This window comes from Lissotriton helveticus, chromosome 3_1 (assembly GCF_964261635.1).
Source record: "Lissotriton helveticus chromosome 3_1, aLisHel1.1, whole genome shotgun sequence".
NCBI lineage: Eukaryota > Metazoa > Chordata > Amphibia > Caudata > Salamandridae > Lissotriton > Lissotriton helveticus.
The window spans coordinates 1,841,894,933-1,841,913,558 of NC_136061.1; the positions used below are offsets into that span (position 1 = coordinate 1,841,894,933).

The window sequence follows — 18,626 nt, forward strand, 5'->3', positions numbered from 1 at the left end:
AGGTCTCCCCACATGATCTCTAAGCAGGGTCTTTTGTAAACAGAGAATAAGGGTATTTGACTAACAAGGGACACCACCTTGTGATGACCCATAGCCATATTAAAATATAAGGCAATAATTATGAACAGACCTACTCATCCCTAATTTTCTTTAAATTTTGTGTTAAAATGATGATTCTCTTGGAAGCTACTGATTTGTTCTGCGACTGCAGCTCTTCGGGAACAAACATTTAAATCCCAGATAAAGTGTTCTACGTACAATTTGCTTAAAGCCACGTTACACACAATTATTATGCCCATTGAGGAGCATACTTCCATAGGGAGTATAGTACAAATTAACTATGCATCTTTCATTGTATCTTGGTGGCAGCTTCATGGATGGATGTCGCCACATAGTCCAGGTTTTTTGTGGTAAGCCCGCACATGTTAATTCGTCCACTGGCCATTAGATAGATGAGTTTCTCTTTGATGAGGTATTCAACTTGCTTTGGATTCAGGCCTGTATAGCTGAACATCACGATCTGTTCAACAATATGATTTCAGGTCCCTGGTGTCTTAAGCGCCTCCAACCGGGACTTCAACTCTGCTCTCATGAGTAACACTCTGTCTGCCATGGTCTTCACATTATCCTTCCACTCAGCAAACAGCTCGGGGTTGGTTAGAGTGATGGCCACAATTTGAGCTCCTTGTGATGGAGGGTTTGACCAAGTGGTGTGGACAATTTTTTCCAACTGAGAAAGGACACGGTTAACATTGTCAGAGTCCTTTCCTACAATGGTCAGGTTCCCAACTCGCTCATTGTATAATCCAAAATTCTTGGAGAAGGATTGCGCGCAGAACAGCTCAAGTCCCTGAGAGACGAAGTAACGCACTGCCCAGGCATCCTTATCTAGGTTCCCTGAGGCAAAGCCTTGATAGGCCGAATCAAAGAATGGAAAAAGGTATTTCCGCTTCATGACCTCTGAAATCTGCTTCCACTCATCTGGTTTTGGGTCCGTTCCAGTTGGATTGTGTGCACAGGCATGAAGTACAAAAATGGAATACTCAGGAGCATCCTCCATATCCTGCAGCAGGCCCTGAAGATCCAGACCTCGATTGGCAGCATCCCAGTAGCGGTACGTCCTTATGTCCTTGAAACCAGCATCCATAAACACAGCATTATGGTTTTCCCAGGATGGGCCAGAGATATAAATAGGTGTAGATGTGTCGTTGTTCCCATTGTACCAGCGCCTTAGGAATTCAGCACCAATGCGTAACGCTCCAGTGCCTCCCAATGACTGGACGCCTCCCACCCTGTTGTCTTTGATTGCAGGGCTTTCCTCTCCCAGGGCAATTCTGGAGGCACTGTCTCTGAATTCCGGAAGTCCAAGGATAGGCAGATACTCGTGATTCAAAGAAGCATCGTTGGCAATTCTCTGTTCTGCCTTCTTCACTACAGGGAGGACCCAGGGCTGGCAGTCATTTGTCTGGTAGGCTCCCACTCCTAGATTGACCTTGCGCGGGTCACTGTCATCTCTGAAATCAGCTGTGAGTTTGAAAACAGCAACGGGCACCGCCTGGGGCACGATGCAGAAGATGGACGAGGCAGCCATTGAAAGTCTGTGCGGGTGACAGCTGTCCTGCAGGAGAAGGAGACTCTCACCTTCACCAGCTCAGGGAAGGGTGGTCGAGGACCAATCCCGTTCTCCAGCAAGGCACCTATATACTGTATATTATTAGGGCCAAAAGTGGTGGCATTGGCGGCTGGTCCTGTGAGATGGGCGCAAAACTATTTGAAGAGGGTACAATATGACAAATGGTTGAGGAAGCAAGCATCATTCTAGCCGGTGGCCTGTTGAAGGGCTTCTACGGTCAAGAGGTGGGCCTGGTGAAGTTAAGCCTGGTCAAAATATCTTTCGATACGGTCAACCACAACATCTTACTGCATCGACTGGCCGGCCTAGGAGTCTCAGGAAAAGCATTGATGTGATTCGAGTCCTTTCTATCAGACCGCTCCTTCTAGGTCTTCGAGGGCGAAACCACTTCTCCCAGCAAGCCTCTTGGTTGCTGAGTACCGCAGGGATCCTCTCTGAGCCCAACACTCTTTAATATATACATTCCCCCCCTAGCTGAGATCATCCGCCCCTTTGGGCTAAAAATCATTTCTTATGCGGAGGATTCTCAACTAGTGGTAGCTCTCAATCAATCCCACACCGCACCCAACCACCTGAGAGACTGCTAAGAAGCAGTTGACGCATGGATGACATCCTCCTGTCTCAAAATGAACAGAGAAAACACATATGTGATGCTCCCAATATGAATCCCCTTTGGCCTTCCTGCCTAGGACCCGCCCCCACACCTAAAGACTCAATGAAGAGCCTAGGCATCTGGCTGGACAAGGCCTTCAACTTTAACTGCCAAGCAACCAAACTCTCAGCCATCTGTTTCGTTCTACTTAGGCTCACCCGGAAAATTCTCCCCCTACTACCCTTTCACGCTAGGCAGATCATGATCCAGGGTCTAATTCCATCGCGTACGGACTTTGGAAATGCCCTCTACCTAAGGTCCCCACAGATCACCCAGCGTAAGCTCCAGGTGATTCAAAATTGTGCAGCACGAACCTTGCTCCAGATCCCCCGCCAACCCCCTGTCAAAACTGGTCTAAAGAATCTCCACTGGCTTCCCATCAGGGAAAGAATCCAGTTTAAACCCCTATGTATCATCAATCGAGCCTTCTGGAAAACAGGAGCCAGCATCAATCATTCACTGATCACCCCTACCTCCCGAACAGGCAGCTCAGATCTTCCACTTCCTATCTTGTTGAAGTACCCAGGATAAAGAGAGCCAGATGTGGGGGTCGCTCGTTCTCCTATAACTCGACCAAACTTTGGAACTCTCTTCCCCTCCATCTGCGAATAGAGCCCAACCTACTCTCCTTTCGAATACAGCTTAAAATCCTGCTTTTTAAAAAATCAGATTAACAACCAGTTGATCATTCGCACGCCTGTCCGGAGCGCCTTAGGGTAGCTACCGCGCTTTACAAATACTCTTTTCATTCCATTCATTTAATTTCATTTGGCCAACCTTTTGTTTTTAAAGTTTGTTGACAATGCAATCGTTATCAGGCTTAGTGGATTTCACAGCATGTACCTCCCATCTGACAAGTCACACATTCACTTCAAATATAATTGTCCAGATCCAGCTCACGATTTCTCCAAGATGCATTACACATAAGGTCACCCCTGGGGGACATTGACTGACAATTATCCCCGCTTTAGTCACCCCGGCTACCATCTTCTGTCCAGACTGATCTTCTGACCTATTCTCCCTAAATTCTAGTATTCATGATTGTGGACTAAGTATCAAGACTGGCACTATCCAGACTGGATATCCACCTGACAGGCTGGGACCCCACTACTATGCAAAGAAAAACCCAAGGTGGTGATGGATGGAGCGTTGACAATACAAACACTCACCCCCAGTCAACTGATCTGGGTTTATTCCATCACCGTCGGGCTGGACTGTTTCCATGAGGCACAGGGTCAGACTGATTTGCATATGGCCATGTCTGAACTGGGGTGGCGGAGTGAGCTAAAGAACGGTGATGGATTAAACCCAGATCAGCTGACTGGGGGTGAGTGTTTGTATTGTCAACGCTCCGTCCATCATCCCCTTTGGTTTTTCTTTGTTCGCCCTAAGTTGGCAGGGTATGCGCAGACGTGAGTCCCTTGCTCACTTTGCCACTGGATTCAAGAAAGCCCGGCTGAAGACGGCTGTAATGCCAGAAACCGGTCCTGGGAAGCTTGATTCCGGTCCAGGGAAGACATGGCTTGGTAGTTCGGGCTGGACTGTTCCCATGAGGCACAGGGTCAGACTTATTTGCATATGGCCATGTCTGAACTGGGGTGGCGGAGTGAGCTAAAGAAAGGTGATGGATTAAACCCAGATCAGCTGACTGGGGGTGAGTGTTTGTATTGTCAACGCTCCGTCCATCATCCCCTTTGGTTTTTCTTTGTTCGCCCTAAGTTGGCAGGGTATGCTCAGACGTGAGTCCCTTGCTCACTTTGCCACTGGATTCAAGCACGCCCGGCTGAAGACGGCTGTAATGCCAGAAACCGGTCCTGGGAAGCTTGATTCCGGTCCAGGGAAGACATGGCTTGGTAGTTCGGGCTGGACTGTTCCCATGAGGCACAGGGTCAGACTGATTTGCATATGGCCATGTCTGAACTGGGGTGGCGGAGTGAGCTAAAGAACGGTGATGGATTAAACCCAGATCAGCTGACTGGGGGTGAGTGTTTGTATTGTCAACGCTCTGTTCATCATCCCCTTTGGTTTTTCTTTGTTCGCCCTAAGTTGGCAGGGTATGCTCAGACGTGAGTCCCTTGCTCACTTTGCCACTGGATTCAAGCAAGCCTGGCTGAAGACGGCTGTAATGCCAGAAACCGGTCCTGGGAAGCTTGATTCCGGTCCAGGGAAGACATGGCTTGGTAGTTCGGGCTGGACTGTTCCCATGAGGCACAGGGTCAGACTGATTTGCATATGGCCATGTCTGAACTGGTGTGGCGGAGTGAGCTAAAGAACAGTGATGGATTAAACCCAGATCAGCTGACTGGGGGGAGTGTTTGTATTGTCAACGCTCGGTCCATCATCCCCTTTGGTTTTTCTTTGTTCGCCCTAAGTTGGCAGGGTATGCTCAGACGTGAGTCCCTTGCTCACTTGGCCACTGGATTCAAGCAAGCCCGGCTGAAGACGGCTGTAATGCCAGAAACCGGTCCTGGGAAGCTTGATTCCGGTCCAGGGAAGACATGGCTTGGTAGTTCGGGCTGGACTGTTTCCATGAGGCACAGGGTCAGACTGATTCGCATATGGCCATGTCTGAACTGGGGTGGCGGAGTGAGCTAAAGAACGGTGATGGATTAAACCCAGATCAGCTGACTGGGGATGAGTGTTTGTATTGTTAACGCTCCGTCCATCATCCCCTTTGGTTTTTCTTTGTTCGCCCTAAGTTGGCAGAGTATGCTCAGACGTGAGTCCAATGCTCACTTTACCACTGGATTCAAGCAAGCCCGGCTGAAGACGGCTGTAATGCCAGAAACCGGTCCTGGGAAGCTTGATTCCGGTCCAGGGAAGACATGGCTTGGTAGTTCGGGCTGGACTGTTCCCATAAGGCACAGGGTCAGACTGATTTGCATATGGCCATGTCTGAACTGGGGTGGCGGAGTGAGCTAAAGAACAGTGATGGATTAAACCCAGATCAGCTGACTGGGGGTGAGTGTTTGTATTGTCAACGCTCCGTCCATCATCCCCTTTGGTTTTTCTTTGTTCGCCCTAAGTTGGCAGGGTATGCTCAGACGTGAGTCCCTTGCTCACTTTGCCACTGGATTCAAGCAAGCCCGGCTGAAGACGGCTGTAATGCCAGAAACCGGTCCTGGGAAGCTTGATTCCGGTCCAGGGAAGACATGGCTTGGTAGTTCGGGCTGGACTGTTCCCATGAGGCACAGGGTCAGACTGATTTGCATATGGCCATGTCTGAACTGGGGTGGCGGAGTGAGCTAAAGAACGGTGATGGATTAAACCCAGATCAGCTGACTGGGGGTGAGTGTTTGTATTCTCAACGCTCCATCCATCATCCCCTTTGGTTTTTCTTTGTTCGCCCTAAGTTGGCAGGGTATGCTCAGAGGTGAGTCCCTTGCTCACTTTGCCACTGGATTCAAGAAAGCCCGGCTGAAGACGGCTGTAATGCCAGAAACCGGTCCTGGGAAGCTTGATTCCGGTCCAGGGAAGACATGGCTTGGTAGTTCGGGCTGGACTGTTCCCATGAGGCACAGGGTCAGACTGATTTGCATGTGGCCATGTCTGAACTGGGGTGGCGGAGTGAGCTAAAGAACGATGATGGATTAAACACAGATCAGCTGACTGGGGGTGAGTGTTTGTATTGTCAACGCTCCGTCCATCATCCCCTTTGGTTTTTCTTTGTTCGCCCTAAGTTGGCAGGGTATGCTCAGACGTGAGTCCCTTGCTCACTTTGCCACTGGATTCAAGTAAGCCCGGCTGAAGACGGCTGTAATGCCAGAAACCGGTCCTGGGAAGCTTGATTCCGGTCCAGGGGAGACATGGCTTGGTAGTTCTGGCTGGACTGTTCCCATGAGGCACAGGGTCAGACTGATTTGCATATGGCCATGTCTGAACTGGGGTGGCGGAGTGAGCTAAAGAACGGTGATGGATTAAACCCAGATCAGCTGACTGGGGGTGAGTGTTTGTATTGTCAACGCTCCGTCCATCATCCCCTTTGGTTTTCCTTTGTTTGCCCTAAGTTGGCAGGGTATGCTCAGACGTGAGTCCCTTGCTCCCTTTGCCACTGGATTCAAGCAAGCCCGGCTGAAGACGGCTGTAATGCCAGAAACCGGTCCTGGGAATACCAGAAAATACTGGACCGAGCCTCAAAAAAACTGAATTATGAACCATGATGTACCAGTTGGCCATTTGTTTCAAATATTGTGCTCTTAATTTGAAGATTTTCATTGATTTCTGGGGTAACGTTGTAACGCACTTCTTGAACATGTCTTGCACTTTTTTTTACACACGGAGCACCTTGCATAAAATGATTATTTCGCCATTTTGCTAACACAATACAGCATTTCTGAAATGTTTGCTGTGTTAAGGCCTACATTTATTTTCATTTGGATGTTTCTTCAATGTATTGCATTTCAAATTCGGCAGGACAATTGTTTTTTTCTATATTATATAGCACCCAGGTTGTGCGGAATGCAGGATTACCCCCATTGTTAGTATACATAACTTATGCAAGCTGCAAAATTCCAGTCATGTGACATAGTGTATTTCATGACAACTATGGTTCTATAAATTGCTGCAGAGCTTTAGAATGGCTTGGTCACAAAGTTCAGCTATATTGTGTGAAGCCCGACTCTTAATTCCTGGTCTCCCCTCTGCAAAGCCCACATAACATGCAACATAACTGCATTGTATAACTGTTAAGAATTGTCTAGCCTTTTATTGCATTTCTCTCACACTCTAAGCTGCTGTGCAGGCCCTAGGAAGGTTTTGCATCCATTAGTGAGGGCACTTCAATTCGCAGAAGGATGCTCAATTCAGATAAGATGTCTACCCTAGTTTTACATACCATTTTCCCCAATCATTAACCAATCTGCCATGGTCCTTATGTATGTTTCTAGAGTGAAGAGCAAGGAACTCTCTGAGATGGAAGGAGATAAACTCTCTTTCACAATTAAATAATAAGTGTTTTATCTTCAGAACTTTTTAACATTAAAATATTATATTAATATTTTTTACTATTTAATTCAAGTCAAAATATGCTTTATTCGAGATTTCACTCATAAAAGCAGGAACAGTTTAAAAATACAGTTAAATTATCAAACAATTTCAGTAAAAAGATAAAGCATATTATTTACAATTTTATGACTCAATGTACAAATTTAAGTTTAAAAAATGGCATATATCGATAATTTATCCAAAAAGGGTCTAAAATAGTTTTAAAAACACCAATTCTAACAGGTTTCTGTAAATACAACATGGATACATAATACTGGCAATTTACCCAGACAGAGAATAGTCACATGACTAGCAGTCTCTGTCTGTTTAACCATACAGTTTACCCAGACAGAGAATAGTCAAGTGGCTAGCAGTCTCTGTCTGATCGACCATGCTCATCCAAGGTATTTAGCAGTTGCTATTAATATCCATATCTCGCTACTGGTACATATAATACGCAAGGCAACTATACTACTAGTAGTCCCTGGATTCTTGCACATCGGTTTTAGCCATACACGTCTTGGATCCAAATAAGCAGTGCAAGAAAATAAAAAATGGCCCTTAGTTTCATTAGAGGAACCACAGACAGGGCAACTAACATTCAGGCCACCTTCCCATTTAGCAGTCAAGGATGTAAGAGGTAGTGAACCCGCTCTCAATTGGAATAAAAGTTTTCGATCACTAGGCCTAGTTATACTATCCCAATACGTTTCCAGAGAGGGGTACAACTTAGCCTCTAGAAATCCCATAGTCATAGATCCTGAGCTAATGCTGCTCCAACCACTGGAGGCTACCTTTTCCCAATACATTTCTTTCAAAGTACTTTTGGTAGGGAAGGTTGTTCCTGCTGGATCTGACCAAAGGGAACTCATTCCCATGTCATTCAAAATTGCTTTCAGGGAATTAAACCATCTATTTTATGAAATATATCCACCTTGATGATATCTAAAAACCACTTGGCATAATAGGAAAGCTCAGGTGTAGTCCAGAGCCTTCTCCAGTACAGGATTGGTCGAAGTCTGACCAAGTCTGTAACCGTTTTCCTACCCAAATCATACCTAAGGGGCACCAAGGGAGTACTTTTCGGGACGCCAGTTATGGACCGAAAGAACTTATTTTCCGAGATTTGTAAGGCAGCCACCTTCTCGAAGCCCCATTGCTCAGCACCATATAGTGCAGAGCCTAGAGCCTTTGCCTCATATACCTGCAAAGCAGGCTTTATAGGTTTCGTCAGGGACTTTCTGTGCTCGGAAATAATAACACCTGATAGTTGCCTGTGTCTTAATGTAGCTATATCTATATGATTACTCCAACCGTTCTTGTTTGAGATATGGATACCCAGATAAGTGAAGGTGTTCACCACTTCTAGAGGCAGACCGTTCATAATAATTTTGGATTTAAAACTGGGATGTGGATTAAAAATCATTAGTTTTGTCTTGGTCACATTGACCCCAGACCCTGCTCATCGCAAAATAGGTCAAAAATAGCCAATGCTCGCTGCAGACCACTTGGAGTTTTTGATATGATGAGCGTATCATCCGCGAACATTAAAATTGGTGTTTTTGTACCAGCTAATGAAGGGGCATCCAACTCTGCCGATAACATGCGGGATACAACGCCGTTGATAAACAGCGTAAAAAGAGTGGGGGCCATTGAGCACCCTTGCCGAACGCCCCGCTCTACCGGGAAGTCCGCTGTCTGCTGGCCCTGGCCCCCCCAATGGATTCTGGCGAATGTTGATTCGTGAAGCCGCATTATCACAGTCAGTAAATCACCAGGAACGCCAAGGTTCTTAAGGACAAACCACAACTTCAGACCGCGGCACTAGATCGAAGGCAGCCCGCAAGTCAACAAAAGCCGCATATAGGCTGCCTCCACCCAGCACCACGGTCTTCCATTGCAGTAAATTAAAGCGGAAAACCTGATCCACAGTACTTGTGGACCTACGGAATCCCGCTTGGAAAGGTGACAAAGCATCATTTTCCTCAGCCCAGTCAAGAAGCCTATTCACAATCACACGCCATATTATCTTTTGTACGGTGTCAATAAGGCTAATCGGCCTATAATTGCTGGGCTGGGATCGGTCGCCTTTCTTAAACACTGGTATGATTACTCCTCCCTTCCAAGATAATGGTAACTCTGCACCCTTGGCGATATTATTAATTAGGAGGCAAATGTACTTATACCAACGATCTCTATCATTAATAAAGACGTCGGCGGGTACACCATCCATGCCTGGTGCACGGCCGCTGTTCGCCGAACTCAAAGCCAGCAAGATTTCTTGTTGACTAAAAAACTTATCTTTAAGGTGGGTATAGTCTATATCTGCTATGGATGTAACCTGTTTCGTCATAGCATACTGAACTCTAAAAAATGTTTACCCACGCATCTTCCGGGACATTGTTATTAGGGGGTTCGGGTTTCCCTTCTCAACCCCATTTAACAATGTTCTAGAACAGTCTTGAATCTTTCTTGTCACTAGCCCTTTTTAATTCAGACCAGTGATGCTCATCCCAAGCTTTATTTGCGTTTGCTGTGCTGGCTTTACATTCCTTTCTAGCGTTTTGTATAGCCCTAATGTCCCTACCCTTTAGAGCAGTATCTAGGGCTTTTCGTGCTACCCTGCAGTGGGCATTATACCATTTTGCGTTCTTGGGAACTCTCTCACCCTTGCCTTTTACAGGCTTCAAAAAGTGGTTTTTAATTACTGTAAATAGAGTGTCGTGGATAACTGCCAGGCCATTCAGCGCAAAACAGGAAGAATTAATATATTCCATAGTTGCTATCGTTTTGTCAGCTTCGATTTTAATATTATCCATAGCCTCTTGATTAGTTACAGCATTTGTCCATCTCAACCTACGCATATCGTTAGTAGGGACAGTTAGTGGTGGCACAAGAGTTGTAGAGCAAATGGTCCTATTAGGTAACGACCACCATTTGTGCTTTATACACAGAGGATTGTGGTCACTCTCACTCCTCCACACAACCTCCATGTCGCCTAACGTCGGCCATAATTGTAGACTACACAATACATAGTCTATTCTACTCCTGTGCCGCCCATTGTCAAATGTCATGGACCCATTTTTATCACTAGGCGTCCTACCATTTAGTGCCCTTAGGCCTTTCTCAAAACATAAGGCATTCATACTGATGACATCCTCAGTCCAGCGCACAACTGGTTTCAGCTCTACTTTAAGTACCCCTCATTGCTGATCCTCTTCATCCCCTAGGAAATCATCGTCTATGGCTAACGGTTCAAATGTTCGATTAAAGTCACCTGCAATGACAATGTGATTTTCTTGGGAATTTATATCAAGTAGGGAGCCCAAGGCCGCCAATACCTCTGACCTATCTCCCTTAGATCTCCTCACATATACATTGTAGATGTCTAATGTACCCAAAATGTCAGAGTTCAATGTTATTAGTTGAATATCTCTATGGCTATTTTCTTTTACTTTAACATCTAGTCTCAAAGACTGCCTAACCCAGATGGTTAGCCCACCCATTGGCCTGCCCCTTGGGCCTTTTAGAGCTGGCACAAAGTAATTCAAGTATCCTTGAGCAAAAGATGGTTCACATAACCAGGTCTCCTGGAATATACATAGATCGAAGGAATTAACAAATTGAAGCCACTCTCCAGAGTCCAGCTTAGAGCTCAAGCCTGCAATGTTCCATGAGAAAAATTTCCCCACATTCTCCTCAATGGCATCCGAGACCATTATTAAGGGATTCTCAACGCTTACTTCTGGTAGATCCTGATCAGAACCAGCCAACATGCCTTCATTGCTAGTACCATCATCAACAAATACTCTCACAGGGACATTTTCAATGTTAGTACCCACTAGAGAAGCAACACACACATCAGTCGCAGACTTTGCGATGAATTGCGACAGCGGCTTTACGACTTCGATCTTCTTGTTTTTAACCAAAGGGAGTATGTCACCTATTAATCTTCCTTTGGTCATATGAGTTACATTAGAACAACCAAAATCTTCAGCTTCTAAAGTGCAGGTCATATTTAACTCAGCCATATCCTGAACCACACCCCTGCCTGCCCTATCAAGTCAATCACACTCATTCAGGTCTGACAATGCCGCAAATCTATTTTCAACACTAATTCCCCACTCGCTAGGTTGTGCAACCCTGCCCCAGTTATTTGTTACTGAGTTCCATTTTGTCTTTAAAATACTTGGGTTCACTGTGTTACCTCTCCTGTAGAAAAAATCCAAGGTTAGTGGAACAATCTCGGCACTCCTACGTTGCGGAGGAAATATATATCTTAGAAGCTCCGGGAGTACCTCTGGGCTTAGAAAATGCAGAACTACACAGTCTCCTTTTAGTTTCTTCGTGCTATTCCCTATCCAATCTACCCTTCTTGCCATGGTGATTTCCCCTGCTAACAATTGTTTTCCCCTCGGAGATATCAACATATTATTACAAAGCCAATGGTATGCTTTGCTAATCAAAGAAGAAGTGGATTCGACTTGGCCTGGTTTTAGGGAGGGTACATTAGCCAGAACCAGGACAAGGGGAGAGGCCTCTACAACAAGTTGGACAGGGCCTTGGTCAACACCAATCCCTGTAGTATTTGATGGTAAGTCTTTGTCGTTTGTTACCCTGGCACCTATATCAACTGTCAGCTGGGTACGAGGCGGAGCTGGTCTTACATCACCATTACCCCCTGTCCCTCCATTAGGGATATTTGTTGACAAAGCATCCCTATTTGTGACTAAGGTTGGTATATTACCCACTTCCACCACTGTCTTATTTAACAAACCCCCTAATCTATTTACTTCAGCTGTTAATAGATCAATTTTAGCTACTAGTGGTTTGATTATGGATTTCATCTTCGAGTCAATCATACTCACTAGCTTACTAATCAATTCATCGCCAAGTATCTCATTTTCACCATGCTCCCCGTTATCCCCTATTATGGCTATTGCTTTAGGTGGGGATGCTGTTCTTTTTCTACTAGAACGTAACCCACCCAACTTGCTCTGAGCCTTCCTACATGTTCTTATGGGTCTAGTCACAGGTACAGACACAGGGGGAGGGGTATCATCTTCTATTATATTTAACTGGTCACCAAGGTCATTGTCTAAATTAACGGCGGAGGAGATATTCAAGTCAAGATTTGCATTAAGGCTTGTCTCGGTGGCTGATGCATCACTACTATGGACCTGTATCGGGACTTCTAATACAGTAGAATCCAATAGAGTACCCTGCGTAGAAGTACCAGGTGGTGAGCTCAAGCCCAGCGATATACGTCTTGTGCTGTTTATTTTGCTCACCACCTGCACCAAGTAATTATCTAAAGTATTAGGTACAGACGACGACCTTTGTTTTAACATCTTGAGAATAATTAGTTAGTAGACAGCTAGAAGTATCACCCCCGAACAGAAAAATCGTTTACCAATCAAATATATCAACAAAAGTCTTCAGAGATAGGTTAGCAAGGGTATTTCTTACTTGTCAGGTAACAATGTTAAACTTCAACAAAAACAAGCAGGGATCCTGGCCCAGCTCAGTTACGGTCAGTCACGGACTGTCACAGACTGTCCGCCCTTTGTCCGGGCTTCGTCCCGAGCTGCATCCCGCACACGCGTCCCGCTAATGCGCAGTGGGACCGCCTAAAATACAGGAAACAGGCTGAAGGGGAGGAGTCCCGGGAAGAGGCGGCAGGTGTGCGGGATGTGAAGAACGCACTGCCTGGTGGGCATCGCAGTCCCGGTCTCCTGCTGGTAGGCAAAGTTCCAACACTCAATCAATGACCCAGCAAAAGACAGGTCACCTCCAATTCAAAGCGGCAGGTCACGAATTCAGAAACCGACTGCGAGCGGCACTATTTAATTCAATTAAACATTATTTCATATAGGGTTTCATTTTAAGTCCCTACCTCCATTATTTTGCATGGGAAAAGTATTGCATTACCAGTGGTTGGCCATGTATGGGATTCAACATACATCAACTCTGCACTGGAGTAATTTATTACTGTTTTGTGTCAATTATTGGCTGTAGTAACTTTAGATGCGCAGTTTGAGAACAGCAGTGGGCTTACTCTTTTCTGGATGAGTGCATGTCCCTCCTTAAACCCCTTCCTAATCCTCCCTATATCCCTCCGTACTCCCCACTAAACACCTTCCGTTTAGTAGCAAGTATGCCCTTTTTCCTAAGAGACTCTCCTGGGCCCATCCCACATTTACTATAAAGTAGTAAACCTACATGAGTGAAGTTTTCCTCCTGGAAATGAATGAAGAGGTTGGGGTGGAGATTAACATTTTTAGGTTTGTGAACAGCATTTTGGAATACTTTAGTAGTACTACTGGACAATTGGAAAGGAGATGGAGGTGCCATTACCTAAGGAAGACAAGATTCATTTAAAACGTGAATTAAATGACTATAAAAATAAGTTAAGAAAAGCGAGAGCTAATTACTACTGTGAACTGATTATTGCAGCCCGAGGCAAAGCAAAAAAGACCTTTGAAATTCTGAAGGATTTTACTAATCATTCTTGTTTTAGGCAAGACATTATACCATCGCAGAAATAATGTGACGATCTGTTGGAATATTTTGAAAATAAGATCAAGACTATTTTAGATGGCATTGATTATCCTATGGCACTAAATAATTCTACTTTAAACACTAATTGTCTCTCACAATCTGTCTCATCACACCCTCTGGATCTTACTTCACTGACATTGACCATCCTGGACCATATTTCTGCAGAGGCTTTTAAAACTTTGTATATATCCATGAATTCTGGATCTCCTCTTGATCCCCTGCCACCAAAACAGTGGCAAAAATGGGAAGGCGTGCTGTCAGACCCTCTTCCACAACTTTGTAAGTACTCCCTTAAAACCGAGACAGTGCCTGACTGTTGGAAAAAAGCTATAGTGAAGCCATTGCTGAAAAAAGCCCTGTCTGATCTATCAGGCTTAGCTAATTTTAAAGCCATCTCCCTCCTACCTTTTCCAATAAAGATTTTAAAGTGTTACATGAGCACAATCCTGTCACAAAATCTAGAGGACAATGTATGGTTAGAGAAAGAGCAATTCGGCAATCCGGTCATGCAACTGAGACTGCTCTGATTTGCGCAACCCATGAAATACGGAGGCTAACGGACAACGACCAATCAGTTGTACTGGTCCTCCTTGATTTGTCAGCCATGTTTGACCCGGTGAACCACTGCACTCTTCTGTCTAGACTCATGTCAGTCAGTGTCGGCGGCCTGGTGTTAAACTGGCTAAAATCCTATCCGCTTGGCCGCTGTCAGGCTGTATTTGTTCCCCCATTTTTATCTAAATTTAGAACAACTTAAAATGAAGTCCCCCAGGGTTCTTCCCTCAGCCCAAATTTTTTCAACATTTATATTAAACCCTTAATCTCTCATATTAAGTCCCACCAGATGAACTTGATTAATTAAGCGGTCGACACCCAGCTGATTTTATCACTGAACGAGGAGCAGGATGACTTCCAGTGCAACTTTCAGGCATGCATCCTGGATATATCTAACCGGATGAATGCAAATTCACCTAAGATTAATGGAAGTAAAACAAAGCTCCTCTGCTGTCCATCTTTATCCCCTAACTTCTGGCCACTTCCCACGGACATTCCGTCGAGCAACTCAACTGTGGTACGAAACTTAGGGGTAGTTATGGACAAAGGTCTCACTATGGAAAAACATGTGAACAGTATCGATGGGACCTGTTTTGCATTGACTCGTGCCCTCAGTAAGATATACCCACTGCTTGACCTTCAAGCCAAATCACTGATTTCTAGAGGTGCTATATTAATCAGGTTGGATTATGGTAATGCCCTGTTACTAGGAGCCACTGGCTTTCTACTAAAGAAGCTTGAGCGCATCCAGGTAATCACAGCAAAGTTAACACTAAATAGACCCCGATATTCCTCAGCCACAAATACCCTAAGAAATCTTCTTTGGCTGCCTATCAAAGAGAGGATTATATTTAATTATCTATGTATTGTACATAAATAACTACACAATAAAGGACTAGTGGGCACATGCATCAACATTGCAGTTTGCGATTCCTTAATTTCGAAGAATAAGGAATCGCAATTAAGGAATCGCAAACTGCGATGCATCAAGAAACCGCTAAATAAATTTCGATTTCTTAAAATTCCTTAATTGCGATTCTCAATTTAAGAATCGCAATTAAGGAATCCCTTCCCATTCATTCCTATGGGCCTAAAGGCCCATAGGAATGAATAGGAAGACATTCTCATTTTGCGATTCGCAATTAAGGAATCGCAAAATGAGAATGCAATTTCAAGGGTGCAGGGGGGTCCAAAGGACACCCTGTTGCACCCCTGAAATTTAACATTAAGTACATTTTTCATACCCACATGCCCCAAGGGCATGTGTGTGTGTAAAATGGAACTTTGAAAAATGCACTTATGTGCATTTTTCAAAGTTTTCGCAAATTACCATGAAGGTCAACTTCATGGTAATTTGCACCCCTTATTTGTGAATTCGCAAATTTTAAAAGTTTGATGCATTGCATTTAATTAATCTAAATTTGAGATTCCTTAAATGCAATCGTAATTTAAGAAATCGCAATTTTGCGATTTCTTAAATTGCGAAAATATCAAAATGCATAATGCATCCCAAAAATGGAAATTGCATTCGCAAACGGTCGAATTCTGCGATTCGCACCGTTTGTGAATGCAATTTGGTTTGATGCATGTGCCCTTAATACCTTTACAGGCCAAAGTAACAAAATACGCTCCTAGCAGACCCCTTCATTCAGCTACTTTTAACTTTGTCCAAGAATTTAGATTTAGAAAAGTCCGACAAGTAGGACGTGATTTTACAAATCCAATCCAAAAGTTCTTTATTTCGGCCATCAAGGCCATAAAAGATACAGTAAAAAAAACATTAAAATCGTCCAGCCATAAAAGTGCAGATAAAAACATTAAGCATGTAAACATTACAATATTACAAGGAAACCCCATAAAATCAATTAATTACATTATATGTATGGAGTCTAAATAGTCGGAGTACTGTGCACTGACAATTCGTCTTCCAATTAAAAATTAGCCTTGCAGTAATTTTTGCCTTGTAATCCACATAGCTAATAAGTACTTGGAGAGTGCAAATACAATACAATTTAGGGTGCTCGACTTTAGGATTCTAAACAAGTGTAAACAGTTTCTAAAACCTAGATTCCTACACAGTGGTACCAGCCAATGCTTCCCTGGTCTGCTGTAGGCGGGGCAAAAGAACAGCACGTGAATTTCATCCTCCGAGCTAGCGCTGCATCCTGGGCAAGATATATCGTCGGTAGCAGACCATTTGCTTGTAAAGACTTTAAGAGGCAAGGTACCAAACCTCCATTGAATAAAAAGTTTCCTTGCAGTTATGGGGAAAACAATATCCATGAATTCTTCAAATTTAAAAGAACTTTTGGAAACCAGGAATTGTTCAGTTAGGGTGCCAGTTTTTGGAGCACACATAAGCGTGCTTAGACTTTTGTCCTTAAAAATCTTGGTAAGGGATTTGCGGGAGACCTCAAAACAGCCTCGTTCAGGGTCCTCCCACAAAACAACCAAGCCCAGTTGCAGAAATTCTCGTTTAACAAAGGCCAACCAAGGTATTCTATCAGAGCGCTGTAGCTCAAAACATCTTTCAGGTCTTGCCTATAGTGTAACAGTTCTGCAGTAGACCATAACCTATGCCAGAACCTCAATGGTTTCAGGGCTAGCTCATCTACTATAGAAGGGAAGCCCAGATCTAATCTTAATGGTAAAAGTGGGGTACCTTGTGATAACGACAGCAGCCATCTAAGGAAGTTTGTCTGTACCTTAATGAGTTCTGTGCCACCATTGTACCCCCATAGTTCTCCGCCATAAAGTGCAGCTGCTCTGGCTTGGGTTTTGTACATCTCCAGTGCTGGACTTACTGGCTTGAAGGTTGAAGAATTGGAGACCTTCAGGATGCCCCCCAGCAGTTGCGATAGCTTTAGACGGGATCTTGCTGTCTGTGGTCCCCAAGATAAGTTTTCGTGCAGAGTTACCCCCAGGTACTGGAACGTCATAACCCTTTCCAACCTGTCTGACCCTAGGGTCGGATTTGGTCTGGTGGTTGCCGAGGGATTAAATACCATAAACTTGGTTTTCTCTGCATTTATCTCAAGGCCGTGGGCTCTGCAGAAGTCCCCAAACCCGTCCAATATCCGTTGAATCCCCATTGGGGATTTGGAAAGCAGGAGAGTGTCATCGGCAAACATGATTGCCGGAACCCTCCTGCCTGCCAACCTTGGGGCGTCGTTGTTAGGGACATTGTCGAGGTATGATATTACACCGTTGACATAGAGGCAAAACAGGGTCGGTGCTAAGACACAACCCTGTCTCACCCCCCTGCCAACTGGAAACCTAGACGACAATGCCCCATCCCTTCCACATCTGACCTGGGCAAAATTCCCTTCGTGGAGCCTAATTATTGCATGCAAGAGCTGGGGCGGAACGCCCAGTTTCCCAAGAACCGCCCATAATTTCTCACGCGGCACCAAGTCGAATGCGGACCTGAGGTCCACAAACACCATGTAGAGGCTTCCTCCCTCAATCTTTGCCGTTTTCCAGAAAAGGAGAACAAGGCGAAAGATCTGGTCCATGGTGGATGTGTTCCTCCTGAATCCTGCTTGGAGAGGACTAAGGATCGCATTATCCTCCATCCAATCCAAGAGCTGGTCCAACAGAAGATGGGCAAAAAGTTTTTGTGGTACATCTTTGAGGCTGATCGGCCTGTAATTGGCTGGGAGCAGAGGAGAGCCCTTTTTAAAAATCGGGACTATCTCTGCGCCCAGCCAAGTACGGGGGATCTCCATTCCCCTCAAGACTGAATTGAAAATAATAAGCAAGTAGGGACCCCAGATCTCTGGTTGGTGCCAGAATAAATCTCCAGGAAGTTTATCAAGGCCTTGTTCCTTCCCCCGTGCAAGTCTCCCTATTGCATTAAGCACTTCCCCCAATGTGAACTCCAGTGGCTCATAGTGTTCGGAGGAGGTGTGAGAAACTGCCATATAGGCGTGGTGGGACCATCACAATACAATGCACTAAAATGGGATTCCCATACTGAAGCAGCAATATTTGGCTCTACAGCCGCTTTCGGTTCCCCTGATCCTGTGTTTACTAACAACCAGAATTTTCGTGCGTCCCTGGTTTCCAGGGCCATTGTTAGGTTATGCCATCTATCCCAGTCCCATTCAGTCTTTGCGTGGGCCATTACCTCTTTATACTGCCGTCTGAACTCATGTATTTTATTTTTGTTAGTGCCAGACTTGACCGTTAAGATCAACTCAGCCTTGATCTTTTTGCATGTGGAGTTATACCAGGTTGAGG

At 44.9% G+C, this 18,626-nt stretch overlaps 2 protein-coding genes and 1 pseudogene across 9 annotated transcripts in view; 1 reads left to right on the forward strand and 2 right to left on the reverse strand.

Annotated features, from left to right (window-relative positions):
* The window catches only part of LOC144823886 (uncharacterized), a 1,846,314-nt gene that overhangs the window by 124,034 nt on the left and 1,703,654 nt on the right, over nucleotides 1–18,626 (forward strand). The gene's annotated exons all lie outside the window — the stretch shown is intronic.
* The window catches only part of LOC144823884 (mucin-5B-like), a 946,734-nt gene that overhangs the window by 28,149 nt on the left and 899,959 nt on the right, over nucleotides 1–18,626 (reverse strand). The window lies entirely within an intron of this gene.
* LOC144823885 (aspartate aminotransferase, cytoplasmic pseudogene) lies at nucleotides 254–1,599 on the reverse strand (annotated as a pseudogene).